Raw genomic sequence first — 6,000 nt, 5'->3', positions numbered from 1 at the left:
TATGTAATGTGAGTTTGTATCTTCATTGCTGACTATTATTGACTTTATTTTTAAGAATTCTTGGATTTGGTTATTAGGTTAATTACAAGGTAATTCCCTTGATCATGACTATGAAGCAAGACCATTAACCATAATAACACAATTCTCACATTTACTTTCTATACCATACTGGGGAAAAAAAAATCATGGAATTCAACAAATCTTCTAAATGAATTTGAAGGTTATTACATTAGAATTGGACAATTCCACATCAAAAAAGTGTTACGATAATATGCACTTCCTCCAAATGCTTCCAAAAGTTACAAGAGACTAAAATAAAATGAGACGTTCTTTTAGCTCAAAAATCATATACATTACAAGAATAAGTGTTCTCATGACATTTTTTTTATGGGCACCATTGCAATTCCGATTTCAAAGTAGAGAACAATTGTAATAATAAGTTTTGCTTGTCTTCAACTATAATAAAAAATACCTTATGAACTCTCTTAGTTCATAGTGGCCATTGCCCATGTCTTATTTTTGTAACTTTTCTATGTGGTTGATAATCTAATTTAAAGAAAAATGAATAAATAAAATGTATAAAGTAAGTAATCCTTGAGAACAAGAAACTAAGCACATAAAATTCGTACATAACTCCAACTTTACATGGGCTCCAAGTCAAATTTGAGTAAATCTGTAAGTACCAAAAGTAGTTTCTTTCAAACTAAAGCAATCTAAAAACGAATTCACTTTGCTAGATGAAACCGAAAAGTAAAAACAAAGGATTCCTAAAAGAAAGCTAGGCAGCAAGGCTTCAATGTAGAAAGTATAATTGTTTCCACAAATGAAAGCATCATCAGACTTACTTTTCAGCTATCCATTGAAATATCCTTCTAGATTTTTGTAGTTGTGAAACCTCTCTCTCCACCTCTGCTCATTTTGCTTCTCTAAAGTCTAAACTTCTTTTGCATAATGATTGAATATCAAAACTAAATAATGTATGAATATAATATATATATATATATATATATTCATCACACGATTAATACAAAATAGCATAAGTGAAATTTACAGTTATTAATAAACATAACAGGTGAACTCCAATATGTCTAAGCACTATCAATAACATTGTCCAAGAATGAGTTATGATAATTAAATCAAGCATTTCTAATGGTAATAAGCATATTTCATGAAGGACTATACCAAAATTCTTTAAAAATGACAGTCTTTTCATTGGGGAATTTTATCAAACAATCGGAGTACAAAAGGAATAAGCCAGGGTTGTAAAGTCAATTGGCCATGAATTCTAAAATACCCAGTACAAAAATAATTCAAGACACATCAGTCCATCAAATCCTAACCATAATCATCAAAGAGATCAACATGAATATCAAAGGAAATCAAAGGCAAGCAAACACAAATAAAAATTTAAATAATAAACAATTAAGAATACCTATGGCAGAAAATTTTGTGGGAGAAGAAAATCTAGAAATTTCGTCTAACCAACAGAAAGGGAAAGTGGACTCACCCATTCATTGCTTGAATCTTGGAGAAAGCAATATCATCCTTGTTGGAGGAACAACATACCTCTCAGGTCATCTTTTGATACTGCAGTGTTTGGCAGAGTTCAACCATAACAAAAGATGAATGCCACCCTTGCTTTAGGCCAAATATTTCTCGTAAACCATCATCAGCATGGGCGTCAACAAAGCACCTCTGGTAATAAACCAAAAAGAATAAGAGTAAAAGTAAGCATCCAACACTAGGAACCAACACTCTCTGAAAAGTATACTTTCACCAAGGAACCATCAATTTGACATTTGATTGTAGAACATACTTGCATGTACGTAGTAAAAAAGACCAAGTGGTTAAGAAACAAAAGAAAAGAAATAGGCATTTACTTGAAATATAGCTCCAAAGAAAAATAATAAAAGAACTTCATAACAAATTTATAAAAAAAATCAATAAAGAAACAAAAGCTAAGCATTGCCTCCTTTCCAAATGGAGGAGGTGCAATTTTAGTACAACAGATGCATTTTTTTAAGAAAATACATCCCTGAAAGGGCTGATAAGCTACATAAATTTACTTGCGAATTCCAGTAATACTCTCACAAGTACTTAGGCTTTAAATAAATGGAAACTACTAAATCAATAATAGATTCACTGCAAAATAGCAAAGACTTCACTCAAAAAAAAAAAAAAAAAAAATCTTATAGCACTGCAAAATAAGGATTTGGCTTTGTCTTCGAAAGTTGGACAAGGATTTGGTAAGTTGTGGCCTAAGAAGCATTTAAACAAACACTTTATATGCAATAAGAAAACATTCCACGACCCATGCTTTATAAAATGACTCACCAGTCACAAGTTACTTCACAAAATTACAAATCCAACACCCAATTGGGCAACAATTGCAAATGCAAATCACATTACAATCAAAACCCCAAACAGTAGACTTATCCCAAAAAATGAGATTCCAATCATCAATAATTACAGTATAAGAAATTTCCGCAAAAGATGATTTTAAAAAAATTGCACTCACCGTTTATGCCTTTACAGATGGCTATACCCGTGAATGAAACTTTAAGCAATGGATTAGAAGAGGAAAGAGCTTGATAAGGACCATACAGAGAAGAGTCCGAAAGGGCTTTCATTTTCGTTTGGGCTAGATCGGTTTCGTTTGCTCTGAAACTACTAAACTATTATTATTATTATTATTATTTTTTAACTTTACGCCATGCACATAATCACATCAGCTATTTATTGCAAGAATAGAAATCACGGTACTTTTTGTGTTTTAGTGTTTATTCCAATATGGGTCCTATATTTTACTCTAAATAATTATTTAAAAAAAAAAAAAAAAAACTACCATCTTCCCCGCCCACTATTTCTTGACTTTTCAGTTCAAGTTTTGGGGTTTTGTTATAAATCCAAATTTTATAATCTTTGAAGAACAAGAAAAGAAATATTGAGTCCTATATATTTTTCAAAACAATCAAGTAGTGGCGGCTCTATAAATTTTTCTCAAGGTGGTCATTAAAAAACTTTAATAAAATAAAATTTGAATATATCAATATCACTAAAAAAACTCAAATACATAAATCTTTAAAATTTTATTCTACGACTTTTCATATTTTAAAATTGATGTATGATAGTTTCGTTATTAATTCTATTAACTGCATCATTTTCAATGTATACAACCAAATAATCATTAAACTACTAAAATTCCATCCAATTACGAACATCTTGCCTAATAAGTTACAATATAAACAAAATACATCATCTTTTTTTATGATCTATTCCAACCAATTTTTGTATTCTTTAAACTAGTTAGTATTAAATCAACACAATGCTCCATTAATTTCTTTTTTAGGGAAATCATGGCCAAGAAGTTGACAAAATCCTCTTTGTAAATATGCTCTTCTTATTTCAACCTGGTCATTAGGATGAAAAAATGAGACATTTTCTCATAGCCTATGATCTCAAAGAAGATTATTAAAGTCTACACAGTTTTGCTTAGAATATTAATCTTGCAATACAAGTGATTTCTTTATAAGAAATTTATTCGTGGTGCAAAATAATAAAAGGTAAACTATAAGTTCATTCAATATATTCAATTTAGGCATTCAGCTATTATATTAATCATATTAAATAAAGTAAATAGAAATTACTTAATTTAGTGCATATGCGTATGTAGAAAATATATCACATAAATCCAACAAATTCAACTAAATACTAAAATAAACACTAATAGACTAGCCATTTGAAAATGTGTGTCTTTTGAGAACAATTTAAAAACCACAATGGTCTGTTTGAGATCTGTTTATTTTGCTGAAACTGAAAATTTTTGTTGAAAGTATTGTAGATAAAGGGAAAAGTTAGTTGAAATAGTACAGTAAGACCCATGAATCATACCAAAAAATGCAATAAAGCTCGAAATAGTAATAAAAATAAACTGAATAGTAACTTTTAAATTTAGAGATAAACAGTAAAAAAAGATGCCTTTTAAAGTTAGATGAAATCTTTTTCCCCGCAAACAGGAGAGCAAGCAAGTTAGCAAGACTAGAAACAGTAGCATTAGAAATATTTTCTATTGTAAAATTGATGGGTAATGGTAAAGTCAGTGGGTGGTTGAGATGGATAATGAAATGATTGGACTTTATCACTTGACTTGATTTTATTTTGGCACAAGGCACAAAGCACATCCATCCATAATACATGGTTCAAGCGTGGACAAAGTTTGTCCTCTTGAAACAACAATTTTATTATTATTTTTTCAATTTGTATTAAATTTTTTGATATAAAAGTATTAAAAACCTCATAGATTCACTTTCAAAAATAAAATAAAATAATTGTTTGGTCACTTGATGTGATGTTCATTACAAGTCTTTTGTAGTTTGTACTACAATTATTGATACATTAGCAACAACTTATTAGCATTATTTGAACAACAGGGACAAATTGGGATTCTTAAAACATTTTCCTTCTTTCAATTATTATGCTATGCATAGATATTAATGATATGTTTGGATACTGTTTATTTTATAAAAAACTGAAAATATTGTAGCAAAATAATTTTTAAATGTGTGAATAGCAATTTGGACCCAGTTTTAAAGTTTTTTTTTTTAATAAAGTATTTATGGGTCTCGTGAACAGTGCACAGACTTACTAAACAATGCATAATCACGTGAAACACTCTTCTCAAAAAAGAAAAAAAAAAAAGAAAAAAAAACGCCAAAATGCCAAAACGCAGACGCTAGTAACTGTATCCAAACGGGTACTAAAAGTGTTACTTTGTCGAATGGATCCAAAACATTTTCTTAAAAATAACCACAAAAAACAAAAAAGGGTACTTTGTGTTCGTTTGGGAACAACTTAGGGTTTGTTTGGAACCTGCTTATTTTGTTGAAACTTAAAACTGTTTGCTGAAAGTATTGTAGATAAAAGTAAAAGTTAGTTGAAATAGTACAGTGGAATTCGTGAATAGTACTAAAAAGTGCAGTGGGACTTATGAATAGTAGCAAAAATATGTTAAATAGTAAAACAAGCTAGCTTTTTAATTTGAAACCAAACACACACTTAAACATTTGATTTGGGCTTTTGGGCTAAATTGTATTTGTTTGGGCAATTTTTTAAAAGTATTATGTTTGTAATATTTTTAAGACATTTTAACAATAAATCTTAGATGAGTAGTTTTTACTAGCTCTAATTTGAACCTACCACAAAAATCACTCTTTTGTCTACCAATAACAACAGGTAACAACTTACTACTTAAGATTTATTTGTAAAAATGTTGTAAAAATTACATTTCTTGAAATTCTTTGGTTCAACCTTCAATGGACCAAAATTTTGGAGAGATCAAATTTTATTTTTAATGGACCAAATTTTTATTTGGGGTGTTCAAGTCTTTTACAAGGTGTTCAAGAATTTTTTCTAGGGTGGTCAACAACCCATATTAATTTAAAATTAAAAAATTTTAAGGTATTAAAAAAAAAAAAAATCAATTTAGTGTGGTCATGTGACCTCCCTGAGTAACATGTAAAGCCGCCATTACTTACCATTTTTTTTCTTTTGTTTCCCAAGAAGGGCATTATTGAACCAAAGGAGGAGATACAAAAATTATAGCAACTTGCTTATTTAATACTAGGGTTGCATTTGGGAATAGACTATAAAGTTAGCTTATTTTATTATTTAGCTTATTTTTATTTCTATTTATGTGGCTCACTGCACTTTTTAATACTATTTATATGTCCTACTGTACTAAGGTTTTCGTATATTCATGATAATCACCGATTAATTAACAAATTTGAGTTGACATGACTTGGGCCAAATTAATAGCCAAGTGGCAATTCATATTTTGTCCGTGATCAAGACATCCAATAAAATAACTTCATTCCCATTCCTCCAACGCAATTTAGATTTATCATTTAATTATTTGTTTAGATTTATCATAATTTCTATTTACATGTTGTGTTCATTTTGTTCTTTCTTTATTACTCTTTGGTTGGGTGAAATTCCCAACAG

The 6,000-nt window shown here is 29.4% G+C and overlaps 1 long non-coding RNA gene across 1 annotated transcript; it reads right to left on the bottom strand.

The window, feature by feature from the left end:
• Nucleotides 1-310: 310 nt before the first annotated feature.
• On the bottom strand, nucleotides 311-2,674 carry LOC115987753. Its single transcript, XR_004091206.1, has 2 exons — nucleotides 2,519-2,674; nucleotides 311-1,695 (listed from the first exon to the last, which is right to left on the bottom strand). It is a non-coding gene; the product is annotated as an uncharacterized LOC115987753 (long non-coding RNA).
• Between the last annotated feature and the right edge of the window lie 3,326 nt (nucleotides 2,675-6,000).

The sequence above is a fragment of the Quercus lobata genome, chromosome 4, assembly GCF_001633185.2.
Source record: "Quercus lobata isolate SW786 chromosome 4, ValleyOak3.0 Primary Assembly, whole genome shotgun sequence".
In the NCBI taxonomy this organism is placed as follows: domain Eukaryota; kingdom Viridiplantae; phylum Streptophyta; class Magnoliopsida; order Fagales; family Fagaceae; genus Quercus; species Quercus lobata.
The sequence above is the reverse complement of the archived record's forward strand: the minus strand, read 5'-3'. Positions and strand labels throughout refer to the sequence as shown.